We start from the raw sequence: 18,594 nt of genomic DNA on the forward strand, positions 1-18,594 counted from the left end.
ACACTTATAGTTAAAGGAAGGTGTCTTAAAAGGATATATTTTTTAGTTTATATAGAGTCACAATATATAAATAAGAAGTGTCTTATAAATGAGTATGACTTTTGGGATGATCTTTCTTGGTGTTAGAGCTTACAATGAAGAAGTAGCCCATTGGGAGGAGAAAACCAATAGGGAGTTGCATTTGGTCATTGGAAGGGTGGGATTAGGAGTGATGTGTTTAATGAACTAATATGGAGATATTTAAATTTCTGTATTTTCTTTGTCGGTTCTTTTGTACAGGGACATTTAAAGAGAAATTACTAGATATGAACAATGAACAAAATAAATTTTATGGTTTGTAATGTTAGTATAATTAAAAAATAAAGTATATTTTTTATCTTTAATATTTTTAAATATTTTGTCTTTTTATATATATTATTATACTATTCAAAGTTTGGGTTTGGAGCCATTACTTAATCATGTCTTTTAGAGAAAACGAAAATAACTTCAGTTGGATGGTTTTGGAAAAGGTTCTATTGTTCTTGAATGTATCACATATTTACATAAAGCTGGATATGGGCAAGTTTGAATTTTCTTGAGAATTCTTACTAATATGACCTTGTTGCACTAATTGGATGAGTGAGGACTTCAATTTAAAATTATTTGCTTGCATATTAAGCCTCATTATGCTACTTCTACAATTTTTAGAAGTGAAAGTAATAAAATCACCGAGAGTCTTTCTAGCATTATTTGGATTGTCTGTCTCTTAATTGCTTTTTTAATCAAAATAGAATGAGTTTTATTTTGGAATTATATTGGAAAAGTTCATTTTTTTATTGTCTTGCATAAAAAATACACAGACAACAAGTGAAATTGGCAAAGTCATAGTGAAGGAAGGTGAGGTGAAAACAAAAAGAAAAAAAGGTCTAATTTAGAGAATCAATTAACTAGTTTATTGTCAATCTTGATTAATTTTTGGCAACAGCGTCAAAAACTTGATGGTGTATAAACTAACTTAGCAAGTGCACCAATCGTATCAAGTAATACTACGGTGAGTGGATATCATTCCCACGAGGATTAATAGACTGAGCAAGTAATAATTAATTGATTATTCTAATTAGACAGATTAAAAATTTGGTTGGGAGAAATTAAGCGTCAAAATAGAGAATTAAAAGAACGCATATATGAATGATTAGAAAAATTGATATGAATGAGTATGTTAAGGCTTTGGAGATGTTTAAGCTTCAGGAGAAACACTTTTTGCTATCTGTTCTTGTATGGATACTTGAAGGGAGAGCTTGGTCCCTGGGAGTCGACGCCAAGTTGTTATCTTCGGTTCCGACCTTCGAGCTTCGTGGAAATCCGAGCTTTACTCCGAGGGGAGGTCCAATTATGCAAAGTGTGAGCAAGGAACAAGGGGAGAGTGTACCTGCAAAGGCACTCCGAAACTTAAGTTAGTATTGAGAATTCAATGTTTGTTTAGGATAGAAGATCATACCTTTTGTAGGTGAAAATGTACCAGTCGGTTATGCTTCTCCTTTATTGCCTATATTAAAGAGCAATAATAAGGGTGAAATGTTAGGTTGGACGTTTCAATTTTGGAAATCAGTCCGTTAAGCTGAATTGTAACATAAGTTTCCGATTAATGACATTAATTGCTGATTAATAACTGTAACGCCGATTAATAATGTAGCGCCGATTAATAACATAATGCCGAACTATGATGCGCTTTGCTGAGTTATGACTTGATCATAGCCCCCAAGCTTAGCTTGGGAATATGTTTAATGAAGCAGGTTGAGCTTTAAATGATGTATAAGTCGGCTGCTGAATAGTTCGGCGGGTGGTTCTGCCTTGTAGACCCCAGTTCAATTTGCTTTATTAAATAGTTTTTAATGCTAAGCAGTGTTATAATTAGGAGAGAGAAAAATTAAATGCGTGGTGTAGGTCGTGCGTGTTTCCAATGCTCTTTTACTTTGGATGTAATTGATGTGATTGGAAGTGAAAACGAAATTTTGGGGTTAAGTGTGTTAATTAAAACACTTTAGAATTCAGAAGGTTTGCATGTTTGGTGTATTATTGTCTCTCAAGCAGTTGCAACTTAAGAATGAGTAAAAGAGGTATGCGTTGCTCCTTTCCTCTTCTCCTTTTAGTTTAGATTCTTGGTTTGTTATATTTTCTTCATCTTCTTCACGTCTGTTTTCAAATGGGTTATGAGAAAGAGATGAAAGGGGAGGTAGATTGGTTTTATGATTAGGTGAACGACGATGTCAATGGTCGTGTTTCATTGTTTCTGGATGTGGGTGCTGTCAGTGGGATAGACAAGGATAAGGTTGTGAGGTCTGGGTCTGGAGTTCGATTGGAGTTGCTTCCATGTTCAGAGAATGATAGGATTTACCACAGAGTGGAGAGTTTTGAGCATTTCTTTATGTATAGTTGTGTATTGGAGGAGCTGAGGGTGAGGCTTCCATTTAGTGATTTTGAGTGCCAAATTTTAAAGCAGTTGAACTGCGCAAGTTCACAACTGCATCTCAATGGGTGGGCGTTCCTGCGTGCGTTTGAGATTCTAATGGAGTTTATGGAAGAAATCCCATCAGTGGAGTTGTTCTTCTCCTTGTTTCAGGCGAAGGGCATGTGAAAAGGTGCCTTGGTAAATCTGAATAGTTCGCCTAGGTTTGGCGTTTTTAAATTATATAAATCTTCCTTTAAGAACTTCAAGGAAATGTATATTAAGGTAAAAAATTTTGAGGGCAACTTTCCATTTTATGTGGATGAAAATTCGGGGGAGAAGTTTCTTCTTTGGTGGTGTTCGGAGCCTCAGAATATTCTAGGTCCTAAAATTATAACTGCAAGAGATGAATGCATAATTGAGTATTTGACTGAGGTTGTTGATCGGAAGGAGTTGATTTCAGTTTATGATATGTTGCAATGGGAGAAAAATAAGGCTGCTGTTATTGATTATTTGGGTACGAGTTTGAATTTTGGTTTTTGTATCATATCTGAGTTTTTTTTTTGAAATATTTTTTGGTGTTATTTGCTTTTCAGGGGGTAAATACCCAGATGTGTCTGCTGCGAATTTGAGGGCTCGGGTGAAGACTAAAGTTCATGACAGAGAGAGATCTTTGTCGAAGGCTGAGAAGGTCGACATTGGAGAAGTTGATCAGCCAAAGCCGAGGAGGAAAAAGGTAATTTTGAAAAGGAAGAAAGCTGACGTTGTGGATTTGTCGGAAGATTATGAAGATGGGGTAGAAGTTCCGGCCGAGGAATTGCAGAGGTTCTATGATAATAAAAAAAATTGCACGATGTTATTGAGCAGAACGAAAGTTCCTCTCTCCGAAGGAAGAATTGTAAAACTCCGGATTTTTGAAAATTAAATAATTAGTTATTTATGAGTTAATATATTATATTGAAATGTAATTTTTGAGAAAATTATTTTTAACAAAAATAATTAAATAAAATTTTATGATTATTGAAATTTTGTTTAATTATTATTTATTTTATTAAATTTAAATTATTTATAAAAAATATTTTAATTAAACAAATATTAAATTGATTTTATTATTATTATTATTATTTTATTATTATTATTAAAGTTTAAAAAAAAATGGCCGAAGCCATTAAGAGAACGAAGAAAGAAATAGAATGTGGCTTACTATGCTTACTACACTTACTATGCTTACTATGCAGTTTTATATATATATATAACCAAAGGAAAAGGAATTGAAAACGTGGCATGTATGGATGTAGATATATATCATATTAATGACACCTAATAAACTCATAATAACCACAAATCTTCTATTAATATTACCAACCCGTAGCTATCTTCCTTTTTCCTTTATTCATCGCCAATTGAGCTTAAAGAAAAAAAAAAGAAAGAGACCGAGAGAGCTCTTATATGAGCCGTAACCTTTCATTAAATTTTTGGCCTCCATTTTTTGTGATTCATAACTCTAATTAAAAATCTAATTTGATAAAAGTGTTCGTATCTTTTTTCTCTACACATTGGTATTATTTTTGTCCGGTAAAAATTAACGGTGACATAGCTCCACTTTCCCTTGAGTTTGGCTAACTGAAATTCTAGAAAGTCCAGACAATTTTTGACGCTTTTTTCTTCAGCAGCTCGGTCAGAAAGCTTCTCCAGAGCTTTCGATAATTTTGATTTCATACGAAGATAGGGGATTTATTTCAAAATTAACTGTTTTAATTTACAAATGCCATTGAAATTTAGTGAATAATTGCAAATAATTCATAAATGTCTCGTTTAATTAACTGATGAAAATTGATAAAATTGATATTGTTGGAGATTGTAAATATAATTGAACGTGATGAAATTGGTTGAATTGTGGCTGTGATTATGACTGGTTTCATTGTTGTGAGTGATTAATTGGTGAGATTGTTTTGGTTCGATTTGTTGGTATTGAATTGAGATTTGAAAATGATTTATGATATTGGAATTAGTTTGAGTTATTGAAAACGATCGAAAAAAAAAAAAGGTTGAGAATGGTTCGGTTGGGACCCAGAAAGGGTGGTGAAGTCCAATTTTAAAGAGTGATGCTGTCCAATTTTTGTAAAAATATACGAAAAGTGATTTTTATTTTAAAAATCTCTGAATTTTATTAAAATAGAAAATGACTTAGCTTTAAAGAAAACGTTTTAATTATTGAAAACTATTTGATTTCGATTTACTACAGAAAGTCTTATTTTCAGCTTGATTTATTAAGCAAGTATAAGGTTTTGCATTCAGTATTTTTTTAGGATAGATTTTGTTTCAAGTTATGATTTGAGTTCAGTTTGTTAAGAGAAAGAAGGAAAGAGGAAAGAGAACACGGCACGTGTGATTATGAAATAAATAAAAGGTCACGAGAGGGTGACGGAAAGTAATTAGTTAGGGTACCGATGTGAGAATATTAAGCCGTGGGCTTTATGTGTGAATGATGGTGCGGGGATGCCCGTGTGTATGAAATGGCTTTCAGGAGAAAGTGGCACATGCTTCAGCTGGAGAATCAGCGCCTGCAAGTACTTGCAGAGGTCATGTTCGGCATACTTCAGCTGGAGAATCAGCGCCTGCAAGAAGTAGAAACTTGCAGAGGTTATGCCGCTGGAATGCCTTATCTGACTTGCGAGTCGGATTGCGTCGGGTGTGGGTCAAAACCGACAAATGAGCTCATTACCTGCGATAGAATTAGACATGCATCATCATTGTCTGAACATTTGCATTTGATTGTATTTGCTTATCTTGTCTCTCTGTGATTGTGTTGTTTGTCTTATTGCTATTTGTTTGTATGTTGATATATTTTTTATGGTGTTAATTTGTGTATTGAAATGACTGAGAACCGAGGTTGTGGTTGAGATTTGGCTTAAGTTCGGAAATTTAAAGAAGGTAATTAATTATATAAAGTAATAGTAAAAAGTATTTTCAAAAGGTTTGATAAAAATATGGTTTTATTGAGTAAAGTTAATTATTTGTATTTTATTTCATTACTCTTTCGGCATTCCCATTCCCTATTGAGAACGTGTGGTTTGTTCTCACCCCAAAATCTTCCATCCTTTTCAGTGACACAGGTTCGAAGATTCAGTTTGAAGCTGCGGGCGAATATTAGTTTTATTTGAGTTAAGTTTATACGTTGAGTTGCTTTCATAGAATTCCCTCGCCCTTGTTATTTAAGATTTTATTTAATACAGAGGGATAGGAGTTGTAACTGAGTTTTATTTGAATTCTGTTGTATGATATTTATTATTATTAATAACTATGTGATTAGTATTGCTTGAGGATCTTTGATATATGATTTAAATTAATAAAACCAAACTTTTCAGGCATTTTCTTAAAAATTGAAACGCGATATCGAACTAAAGGCTCAATATTAAATAGTAAACAAGCAAAGTGGATTAGTAATACCTTATCTTTAGTACGATCATGACGTGCTAAAAGTTAGGGTGTTACAAGGATTATCCCTTCATGATTACTACCGATGAAGTTTGTCAGACTCCTGCCGATGTTATTTTGGCTGAGGTGGGAGATGTGGCTATTGATCAGTACATGTAGGTAATGTGCAATTTTTGTTTGTTTTGTTTGATATTTTTATGGATGACAATGTTGGTGATTTTTGTTGTGTTTGTATAAGGTTGTTAGTCTGAGGCTTGCCAGTTTAGGGCGTAGCTGAGAAAAGAAACATATGAAAGCTGCGAATGATAAGTTCTGTTCGAAGTTGAAAGAGGAGTTAGATTTGAGGAATGCTAGGGTTGCCAAGGTTGAATCGAAACTGGATGAGGTATAAAAGGAATTGACATTGACAAAGGAGAATTATTCGAAAGAAGTAGAAGACGTTAAGAAGAAAGAGGCCGATCTCTCTAGTATGAGTGCTCGTGTGATTGAGTCAACGAATAAGTTGAAAGAGATGGAAAATAGCCGACAAGGTGAGATTTTGGATTCTTTTATTGAGGGTTTTGGGAGAGCTTCTATTCAAGCCAAGTTTCTTGCTCCTGGAGTGGACTTCTTTCTGATGGATCTAGGTAAGATTGTTCAGGATAGATTTATGGTGGAGGATGATGGTGTTGCTGAGCAGGGGGATGAGAATGTTGAACAGGTTTAGGTTTGATTTTGTTGTATCTATTTTGATAAACTTTTTTGCTCCTGAGTTGAGCTTATGCTTGTAACTTTATGTGGGTACTATTTCTTGTAGAAAATAACTTATGATGCTTCTGACTTCATACTTTTTGCATGTTATTATTGGTATATAAATATGTTATCAGTGTTATCTGTTTTTGTGGCTTTTAGCAAAATTGCTCTGATATGGGTAAAACATATCATAGTGTTTGTTAATTTTGAGGAGAGGCCGAATTAGTCGAGTTTAGGGAGATGCCGAGTAATAGGGGTAGGGTTTATTTGATTTGATAAAATTTGATGTAACCACATTCTATTTAATAATCGGCAGTGTTGTTGATGAATTTTGAATGGTCGGTTTTTGAGTATTGCTCGGTAATATGTTGGACTGATTAATTTTGAATAGTTGAAATGGCGGTAAGATCATAATTTTGTTTGAGTGATAGATTCTGAAAGTTTGGTTTCGGATTAGGATTGGTTATTTATTTGATTGATAGATTCTGAATGATCGGTTTCCGATTAAGATCGGCTAATTTTTTGTCTGATGGCTTTCGAATGATCGGTTTCCCAGTAAGATCGGCTAATTATGTAACTGATAGTTTTCGAATGATCAGTTTCCAATTAAGATATGCTAATTGTTTGTCTGATAGCTTTCGAATGATCAGTTTCTGATTAAGATCGGCTAATTGTTTAACTGATAGTTTCCGAATGATCTGATTCGGACTATAGATCGGTGGTAGGTTACAAATAAATGAGAAGTTTGAAATGCAAAAATATTTACTGGATGAAATAAGAAGTTTATTTATTTAGAGAACCTTTGAGGTCAAAGGCCCAGGTAGGCTAGCCTCATTAAAACCTCTCTAAGCAAAATCCTTTTTGGGAAAAATCTTGGTAGTAGGAAAAAGAGTACTTGCATGTTCCTGGTTTTAACTGTAATATAACTTTAAAGAAGATACATTCCAAGTATTAGGCAGATCTTTACCATCTAAGGTTTGTAGTCGGTAAGCTCCATTGCCGATGACTTCTGTGACTCAGTAAGGGCCTTCCCAATTAGCTGCTAGTTTGCCATGGCTTGATGGTCTTCTAGCTTGTTCTGTTTTCCTGAGCACAAGGTTGTTTACTTGGAAAGATCTTGGGTGAAGTCTTTGGTTATATCTTCGGGCTATGTGCTATTGCATGGCCAAGTGTTTGACTGCTGTGGACAATCTGAGTTCTTCTACGAGGTCAAGTTCGAATTGCCGAGCTATGTCTTTTGTAGTTTGGTTGGCCATTTCAGTGCGTAGTGAGGATTGGAAGATCTCCACTGATATCATTGCATCTGAACCGTAGACTAACCGGAAGAATGTTTCCTTTGTGGTTGAGTGAATGGTGGTGTTGTATTCCCATATGATCTCTGGGATAAGCTCGGCCCAGAGGCCTTTTGCATCATCCACTTTCTTTCTTAGTGCATGTAGTATTACTTTATTTGCAACTTCTGCTAAGCCGTTTGTTTGTGGGTGCTCCACTGACGAGAAATGTTGTTTGATTTTTAGTTCCTACAAAAAGGATGTGAATTTTTTATCGGCAAACTAGCGACCATTATCTCTGATAATGTGCCGAGGAATGCCGAATCGACAAATAATATATTTCTAGACAAAAGAAAGCATTTGTTGTGATGTGATCTTGGTTAGAGGCTGTGCCTCTATCCATTTGAAAAAATAATCAATTGCTACAACCAGAAATTTTACCTACCCTGCTGCTGTGGGTAAAGGACTGAGGATATCTATGCCCCATTGGTTGAACGGCCAACTTACCTCGGAACAGTGTAGGTGTTCGGCCGGGAGACGTATGATCGGACTGTGTTTCTGGCAGTTGTTACAACTTTTAACTTTTGCTTGGCAATCCTGTCATATTGTCGGCCAGTATAATCCAGCTCTGAGAATTTTTTAAGACAGACTTCGGGCTCTGAGGTGTGTACCACAGATTCCTTCATGTACCTCGGCAAGTGCAAGCTCTGCTTCTGTTCTGCAAAGACATTTTAGTAACGGATGAGAGAATCCTCGTCTATATAAGCAGTTGTTATAAATTGTAAAAAAGGAGGCTTGTCGGCGAAAGTGTCGAACATTTTCGACATCGCCTAGCAAGATCCCTGTCCGAAGATAGTCTATGTATGGAGATCTCCAATCTGCTTCCTGTGTTACACTTAAGATTTCTGTGAGTTCAATGCTTGGCTTAAGCAATGTTGACTGATAAAGGGATGACCCATTTGGTTGAGTATTGGCAAGTTTAGACAGATTGTCAGCTCGGCCATTACTCTCCCTGGGTATGTGTTGTATTTCGTATTTTGAAAAATTTGAAAGTAAATTTTGTACGATGTCAAGATATTTGGAAAGCAAAGGGTCCTTTACTTGGTATAAGTTATTTACCTGCTGGACGATGAGTAAAGAGTCGTAGTATATCTTAAGTTCGGTGATGTTTAGGTCGGCTGCGAGTCTAAGGCCGGCAATTTAGGCTTCGTACTCACTTTGATTGTTGCTTACTTTAAATGAAAAATGGAGGGAGTGTTCGATGACGTTGCCGTGGCTATCATCAAGTATGATACCTGCTCAACATCCTTGTGGGTTGGAGGACCAATCAACGTTTAAAGACCATTCGATGTAGTCTTTGGTTGTGTCTGGTACTGAGAACTCGGCGATGAAGTCGGCCAAGAATTGAGACTTGATGGATGTTCTGCCTTCGCACTTGATATAAAATTCTGAAAGTTCGACCAACCATTTTACTAGTCGGCCAGCCAGCTCAGGTTTTCGAAGGACTTGTCGTAAAGGATGATCTGTCCGAACATGGATTTCATGGCTCTGAAAATATGGTCGGAGTCTTCTGGCCGAGAAGACAAGGGCTAGGGTCAGCTTCTCATTGATCGGATATCGAAGTTCGGCATTCTGTAATGTTTTGCTCTGAAAATAGATCGAAAACTGCTGCTTTTTCCTTTCTGCAACAAGAGCGAAGCTTACAGCCCAGTTAGTGACAGATAAATATAAGAATAATGGTTCCCCTTCAAGGGGGGGTTTTTAAAATTGGTGGTTTTGAAAGAGTTTGTTTGATAGTTGTGAATGCTTGTTCACAATCGTCAGTCCATTGGAAAGTTTTTTTCTTTTTTAAAGTTTGAAAAAAACATAAAGACTTAGAAGTTAGGTAGGATAAGAATCTAGAGAGTGCATCGAGTTTTCCTGTTAACCGCTGGACCTCTCTGATTGTTTGTGGGCTTTTCATGTCTAAAACAGCTCACCATTTTTCTGGATTCGCCTCAATACCTCGGCTAGTGAGCATGAAGCCGAGGAATTTGCCGCTCTCGGTGCCAAATGCGCACTTCTCAGGGTTTAACCGCATGTTGTATTTTCTTATTTGACTGAAGATTTCTGCGAGGTTGTCAAGGTGATTGTTTCCGATCTCTGTCTTGGTGACCATATCATCGACGTAAACATCAATGTTCCTGCCGATCTGCTTGGCGAAGACTTTGTCCATTAGACGTTGATATATTGCACATGCATTCTTAAGGCCAAATGGCATAACTTTATAACAGTAGTTTCCATACGCAGTAATAAAGGCTGTCTTATTTTGATCGGATGGATGCATTTGGATCTGGTTATAGCCATAATATGCATCCATAAAGCTAAATTTTTCATAGCAGAGGCATTATCAACTAAGCAATCAATAGAGGGCAAATGATAGGAATCTTTGGGGCATGCTTTGTTGAGATCGGTGAAATCAACACACATGCGCCATGTACCGTTATGTTTTTTCACCATGACGACATTCGCTAGCCATGTTGTGAATTTGATTTCTTTGATGAAGCTGGCGTTGATGAGCTTCTTGGTTTCTTCCAGGGAAGCTTGTTTCCGGTCATGGCCGAGGTTTCTCTTCTTCTGTGCTACAAGTCAAACAGATGGATCTAATGCCAACTTGTGGGATATGATTGATGGATCAATGCCCGGCATATCAGTTGGGGTCCAAGCAAACAGATCGATGTTTTGTTGTAAAAATGCTCGGAATGAGGATTTCTCTTCTGGGGATAATGTGGAGCCGATGTAAGTGAATTTGTCCGAGTTTTATATGAAATAGATTTTATGCAGGTCTTCTGTTGGGGTCGGTCTTTCAAAGGGTCCTGCTCTTGGATCAAGATCGGCCAGAGCTAGTAGGTCGTCCATGCTGCTGATGTTCTCAACATGTGCTTTTGTATTTGAGTTAGGTCTTTTAAGACTGTTGTTTTAGCATTCCCTGGCTTCTCAGGCATCACTGTGAATGGTTGCGATTGTGTTATCCTGCAAAGGAAACTTAACACAGAGATGAATTGTAGAGACTATAGCACCAAACTTATTTAAGAAAGGTCGGTCGAGTATCAAATTGTAAGGACAAAACAGTCAACCACTAAGTATTGAATATCTGAAGTTTTTGACGGGGGAAACGCACCAAGTGTGGTTTGTAACCACACAGAGCCCATAACTGGGACTCTCTCACCTGAGAAACCTACCAGGTCTCCAGTGAAAGGTTGGAGGATGTTACTGCTAAGTTTCATTTTCTGGAATGTGGAGTAAAAGAGAACATCGGCACTGCTCCCTGGGTCCAGTAACACCTTTTTTACTAGGAAATCTCTGAGCTATAGGGAGATTACGACCAGGTCATCCAGATTTGCCACATTGGTGATGTGGTCGTCTGTTTGGAATGTTATATGAGGGAACTGGGGAAGCATCCATTGTTGAGTTTAATTGGATTCTATGGAGAGCACAGCTCGGTAAGATCGCTTCCTTGCCGAGCTTGTGGTTCCTCCTCCTGCAAAATCTCCGGAAATACAGTTAATAATACATCTTGGTTGGTCGGGATGGCTGGTGTTTGGCCGATCTTTATCTCGGCCATGCTGTGTCGCCGAGTTTTGGTCACCAGAGAAGGGTGCGTGTCACCGTATGTTGCTGCCGATATACTTGTCTAGGTGGCTAGTGGACGAAATTGTGATTCGTACTCTTTGTACTTGTATGAAATTTAATTCGAGATAATAGCTCTCTACTATGTGTGGACACAACTCCGTTCAACTAACCAGCAAGTGTACTGGGTCATCCAAGCAATACCTTACGTGAGTAAGGGTCGATCCCACAGAGATTATTGGTATGAAGCAAGCTATAGTCATCTTGTAAATCCCAGTCAGGTAGAGTCAAATGTAATTGGATTATATATTTAAAAGATAAATAAAATAAAGGGATAGAAATACTTATATAAATTAATAGTGGGAATTTCATATAAGCGTATGGAGATACTGTGCCCTTTCTTTTTCTACTTTCCTACTTCTTCCTTCAATCCTTCTTACTCCTTTCCATGGCAAGCTGTATGTAGGGCATCACCGTTGTCAATGGCTACATCCCATCCTCTCAGTGAAAAAGGTCCAAATGCTCTGTCACAGCACGGCTAATCATCTGTCGGTTCTCAATCAGGTTGGAATAGAATCCCTTGATTCTTTTGTGTCTGTCACTAACGCCCAGCCTTCAGGAGTTTGAAGCTCGTCACAATCATTCAATCCCGGAATCCTACTCGGAATACCACAGACAATGTTAGACTTTCCGGATTCCCATGAATGCCGCCATCAATTCTAGCTTATACCACGAAGATTCTGATTAAGGAATCCAAGAGATATGCGTCCGGTCTAAGGTAGAACGGAAGTGGTTGTCAATCACGCGCGTTCATAGGTGAGAATGATGATGAGTGTCACGGATCATCACATTCATCAAGTTGAAGTGCAGCGAATATCTTATAATAGGAATAAATGGAATTGAATAGAAAATAGTAGTAATTGTATTGAAACTTGAGGTACAGCAGAGCTCCACACCCTTAATCTATGGTGTGTAGAAACTCCACCGTTGAAAATATATAAGTGAAAGGTTCAGGCATGGCCGAATGGCCAGCCCTCCCAAAACGTGATCAATAGTCTCTTAAGATGAAGAATAAAACAAAACTGAGACCAAAGATGTCTAATACAATAGTAAATTATCCTATTTATACTAGACTAGCTACTAGGGTTTACATGAGTAAGTAATTGATGCATAAATCCACTTCCGGGGCCCACTTGGTGTGTGTTTGGGCTGAGCTTGATCTATCCACGAGCTGAGGCTTCTTTTGGAGTTGAACGCCAAGTTGTAACATGTTTTGGGCGTTCAACTCCGGGTCGTGACGTGTTTCTGGCGTTTTACTCCAGACAGCAGCATGGAACTGGCGTTGAGCGCCAGTTTACGTCGTCAATTCCCGAATAAAGTATAGACTATTATATATTGCTGGAAAGCTCTGGATGTCTACTTTCCAACTCTGTTGAGAGCGCGCCATTTAAAGTTCTGTAGCTCCAGAGAATCTATTTCGAGTGCAGGGAGGTCAGATTCCAACAACATCAGCAGTCCTTTGTCAGCCTCCTATCAGAGTTTTGCTCAAGTCCCTCAATTTCAGCCAGAAATTACCTGAAATCACAGAAAAACACACAAAACTCATAGTAAAGTCCAGAATGTGAATTTAACATAAAAACTAATGAAAACATCCCTAAAAGTAGCTTGAACTTACTAAAAACTACCTAAAAACAATGCCAAAAAGCGTATAAATTATCCGCTCATCACAACACCAAACTTAAATTGTTGCTTGTCCCCAAGCAACTGAAAATCAATTAGGATAAAAAGAAGAGAATATACTATAAATTCCAAAATATCAATGAATATTAATTTCAATTAGATGAGCGGGACTTGTAGCTTTTTGCTTCTGAACAGTTTTGGCATCTCACTTTTTCCTTTGAAGTTTAGAATGATTGGCTTCTCTAGGAACTTAGAATTTCGGATAGTGTTATTGACTTTCCTAGTTAAGTATGTTGATTCTTGAACACAGCTACTTATGAGTCTTGGCCGTGGCCCTAAGCACTTTGTTTTCCAGTATTACCACCGGATATATAAATGCCACAGACACATGACTGGGTGAACCTTTTCAGATTGTGACTCAGCTTTGCTAGAGTCCCCAGTTAGAGGTGTCCAGAGCTCTTAAGCACACTCTTTTGCTTTGCATCACGACTTTAACCACTCAGTCTCAAGCTTTTCACTTGGACCTGCATGCCACAAGCACATGGTTAGGGACAGCTTTGAATTAGCCGCTTAGGCCTGAATTTTATTTCCTTGGGTCCTCCTATCCATTGATTCTCAAAGCCTTGGATCCTTTTTACCCTTGCCTTTTGGTTTTAAGGGCTATTGGCTTTTTCTGCTTGCTTTTTCTTTTTCTTTCTATTTTTCGCCATTTTTTTCTTTTTTTTCGCAAGCTTTTTACTTTTCACTGCTTTTTCTTACTTCAAGAATCAATTTCATTGATTTTTCAGATCATCAATAACATTTCTCTTTGTTCATCATTCTTTCAAGAGCCAACAGTTTTAACATTCATAAACAACAAGATCAAAATCATGCACTGTTCAAGCATTCATTCAGAAAACAAAAAGTATTGTCACCACATCAATATAATTAAATTAAATTCAAGGACAATTTTCGAAATTCATGTACTTCTTGTTCTTTTGAATTAAAAACATTTTTCATTTAAGAAAGGTGAAGAATTAATGGAATTATTCATAACTTTAAGACATAGTTACTTAAACACTAATGATCATGAAGTAGAGACACAAAACATAAATGAACACAACATAAAAACCGAAAAGCAGAAAGAAATAAGAACAAGGAATGAATCCACCTTAGTGGCGTCTTCTTCTTGAAGGACCAACAATGTCCTTAAGCTCTTCTATGTCCCTTCCTTGCCTTTGTTGCTCCTCCCTCATTGCTCTTTGATCTTCTCTTATTTCATGAAGAATGATGGAGTGCTCATGATGTTCCACCCTTAATTGTTCCACATTGTAGCTCAAATCTTCTAAGTAAGTGTTGAGTTGTTCCCAATAGTTGTTGGGAGAAAAGTGCATCTCTTGAGGCATCTCAGGGATTTCTTGATGATGAGCTTCCTCATGCATCTCTTGAGATCCGTGGAGGGTCTCTCTTGCTTGCTCCATCCTCTTCTTGGTGATGGGCTTATCCTCTTCAATGAGGATGTCTCCTTCTATGATAACTCCAGTTGAGTAACATAGATGGCAAATAAGATGAGGAAAAGCTAGCCTTGCCGTGTTGGAGGACTTATCGGCTATTTTGTAGATTTCATTGGAGATGACTTCATGAACTTCTACTTCCTCTCCAATCATGATGCTATGAATCATGATGGCCCAATCCACAGTAACTTCAGATCGGTTGCTAGTGGGAATGATGGAGCTTTGAATGAACTCCAACCATCCTCTAGCCACAGGCTTGAGGTCCAGTCTTCTCAGTTGAACTGGCTTGCCTTTGGAGTCTCTTTTCTATTGAGCTCCTTCCACACATATGTCCATGAGGACTTGGTCCAACCTTTGATCAAAGTTGACCCTTCTAGTGTAGGGGCGTTCATCTCCTTGCATCATGGGCAAGTGGAATGCCAACCTCACATTTTCCGGACTAAAATCTAAGTATTTCCCCCGAACCATTGTGAGATAATTCTTTGGACTCGGGTTCACACTTTGATCATGGTTCCTAGTGATCCATGCATTGGCATAGAACTCTTGAACCATTAAGATTCTGACTTGTTGCATGGGGTTGGTTAGGACTTCCCAACCTCTTCTTCGGATCTCCTGTCGGATCTCCGAATACTCATTTTTCTTGAGATTGAAAGGGACCTCAAGGATCACCTTCTTCTTTGCCACAACATCATAGAAGTGGTCTTGATGGCTTTTGAAGATGAATCTTTTCATCTCCCATGACTCGGAGGTGGAAGCTTTTGTCTTCCCTTTTCCTTTTCTAGAGGATTCTCCGGCCTTAGGTGCCATTGATGGTAATGGAAAAACAAAAAGCTTATGCTTTTACCACACTAAACTTAAAATATTGCTCGCCCTCGAGCAAGAGAAGAAAGAGGAGAAGAAGAAGAAGAAGAAAAGATGGAGGAGAGTGAGGGGAGATGGATTCGGCCAAGGTATAGAAGAGGGGGTTTGTGTTGTGTGAAAATGAAGTAGAATGGAAGGGTATATATAGGGAGGGGAGTGGGTGTAGTTTCGGTCATTTAGGGTGGGTTTGGGTGGGAAAGTTTTTTGAATTTTGAAGGTGGGTGGGGTTTATGGGGAAGAGTGGATGGATGTGAGTGGTGAAGGGGGTAATTGGGAAAAGAGATTGAAGTTGTTGGGAAGTGTGTTTTGGGGAAGAGTGTTATAGGATTAGGAGGTAAGGTGGGAATATGTTAGGTGGGGATCTTGTGGGGTCCACAGATCCTGAGGTGTCAAGGATTTACATCCCTGCACCAATTAGGCATGAAAAATGCCTTTGCACACCATTCTGGCGTTTGAACGCCGAGATGATGCACACTCTGGGCGTTCAACGCCCATGTGTAGCATGTTTCTGGCGTTGAACGCCAGTTCCATGCTTGTTACTGGCATTCAGCGCCAGCTTTCCTCAAGGCACATTCCTGGCGTTCAAACGCCAGGATGTTGCTTGTTTCTGGCGTTCAACGCCAGATTCATGCTCTGTTCTGGCGTTGAACGCCAGCGAGATTCTCCTTACTGGCGTTGAACGCCAGTATGTCCTCCCTCCAGGGTGTGATTTTTCTTCTGCTGTTTTTGATTCTTTTTTTAATTTTTATATTTTTTTCGTGACTCCACATGATCATGTACCTAATAAAACACAAAATAACAATAAAATAAAATAAAAATTAGATAAATAAAAATTGGGTTGCCTCCCAACAAGCGCTCTTTTAATGTCATTAGCTTGACAGTGGGCTCTCATGGAGCCACAAAGGTGATCAGGTCAATGTTGTAAAACTCCCAACACCAAACTTAGAGTTTGGATATGGGGTCTTAACACCAAACTTAGTGTTTGGTTGTGGCCTCCCAACACCAAACTTAGAGTTTGACTGTGGGGGCTCTGTTTGACTCTGTACTGAGAGAAGCTCTTCATGCTTACTCTCTTTTGTCACAGAGGGATGGCCATGTGCCTTAAACACAAGGTAGTCCCCATTCAATTGAAGGAATAATTCACCTCTGTTGACATCTATCACAGCTCCTGCTGTGGCTAGGAAAGGTCTTCCAAGGATGATGCACTCATCCTCTTCCTTCCTAGTGTCTAAGATTATGAAATCAGCAGGGATGTAAAGGCCTTCAACCTTTACTAACACGTCCTCTACTAATCCATAAGCTTGTCTTAATGACTTGTCTACCAATTGTAATGAGAACAAGGCAGGTTGTACCTCAATGATCCCCAGCTTCTCCATTACAGAGAGTGGCATAAGATTCATCCCTGACCTCAGATCACATAGAGCTTTTTCAAAGGTCATGGTGCCTATGGTACAAGGTATTAAGAACTTGCCAGGTCTTGTCTCTTTTGAGGTAAAATTTGCTGAATCCAGGTATCTAGTTCACTAATGAGCAAGGGAGGTTCACTTTTCCAAGTCTCATTACCAAACAACTTGGCATTCAGCTTCATGATAGCTCCTAAATATTGAGCAACTTGCTCTCCAGTCACATCTTCATCCTCTTCAGAGGAAGAATAGTCTTCAGAGCTCATGAATGGCAGAAGGAGATTTAATGGAATCTCTATGATCTCTATATGAGCCTCAGATTCCTTTGGATACTTAATAGGAAACTCCTTCTTGCTTGAGAAACGTCCCAGGAGGTTCTCCTCACTAGGATTTTCGTCCTTCTCCTCCCTTGTGCATTCGGCCATATTGATCACATCAATGGCCTTGCACTCTCCTTTTGGATTCTCTTCTGTATTGCTTGGGAGAATACTGGGAGGAGTTTCAATGACTTTCTTACTCAGCTGGCCCACTTGTGCCTCCAGATTTCTGATGGAGGATCTTGTTTCACTCATGAAACTGAAAGTGGCTTTTGACAGATCAGAGACTAAGTTTGCTAAATTAGAGGGGCTCTGTTCAGAATTTTCTGTCTGTTGCTGAGAAGATGATGGAAAAGGCTTGTTATTACTGAGCCTATTTCTTCCACCATTATTAAAGCCTTGTTGAGGCTTTTGTTGATCCTTCCATGAGAAATTTGAGTGATTTCTCCATGATGAGTTATAGGTGTTTCCATAAGGTTCACCCATGTAATTTACCTTTGCTATTGCAGGGTTCTCAGGATCATAAGCTTCTTCAGAAGCTGCCTCTTTAGTACTGTTGGATGCATTTTGCCATCCATTCAGACTTTGAGAAATCATGTTAACTTGCTGAGTCAACACTTTGTTCTGAGCCAATATGGCATTCAGAGCATCAATTTCAAGAACTCCCTTCCTCTGAGGCATCCCATTATTCACGGAATTCCTCTCAGAAGTGTACATGAATTGGTTATTTGCAACCATGTCAATAAGTTCTTGAGCTTCTGCAGGCGTTTTCTTTAGGTGAATGGATCCACCTGCAAAATGGTCCAGTGACATTTTCGAAAACTCAGATAGACCATAATAGAATATATCTAATATGGTCCATTCTGAAAATATGTCAGATGGACACTTTTTGGTCAGCTGCTTGTATCTTTCCCAAGCTTCATAGAGGGATTCACCATCCTTTTGCTTGAAGGTCTGAACATCTTCTCTAAGCTTGCTCAGCTTTTGAGGAGAAAAGAATTTATCCAAGAAGGTCGTGACCAGCTTATCCCAGGAGTCCAGGCTATCTTTAGGTTGTGAGTCCAACCATATTCTAGCTCTGTCTCTTACAGCAAAAGGGAAAAGCATGAGCCTGTAGACTTCAGGATCTACTCCATTTGTCTTAACAGTCTGACAAATCTGCAAGAACTCAATTAAAAACTGGTAAGGATCTTCAGATGGAAGTCCATAAAACTTGCAGTTCTGTTGCATCAAAGCAACTAGTTGAGGTTTAAGCTCAAAATTGTTGGCTCCAATGGCAGGAATGGAGATGCTTCTTCCATTAAATTTGGACGTTGGTTTTGTGAAGTCACCAAGCATTCTCCTTGCATTATTGTTGTTGGGTTC

The 18,594-nt window shown here is 38.3% G+C and overlaps 1 non-coding gene across 1 annotated transcript; it reads left to right on the forward strand.

The window, feature by feature from the left end:
- Positions 1 to 18,100: 18,100 nt before the first annotated feature.
- Positions 18,101 to 18,204, forward strand: LOC130971152 (small nucleolar RNA R71). Its single transcript, XR_009082388.1, has one exon. It is a non-coding gene; the product is annotated as a small nucleolar RNA R71 (small nucleolar RNA).
- Positions 18,205 to 18,594: the final 390 nt, after the last annotated feature.

The sequence above is a fragment of the Arachis stenosperma genome, chromosome 3 (genome assembly GCF_014773155.1).
Source record: "Arachis stenosperma cultivar V10309 chromosome 3, arast.V10309.gnm1.PFL2, whole genome shotgun sequence".
NCBI classification, from domain to species: domain Eukaryota; kingdom Viridiplantae; phylum Streptophyta; class Magnoliopsida; order Fabales; family Fabaceae; genus Arachis; species Arachis stenosperma.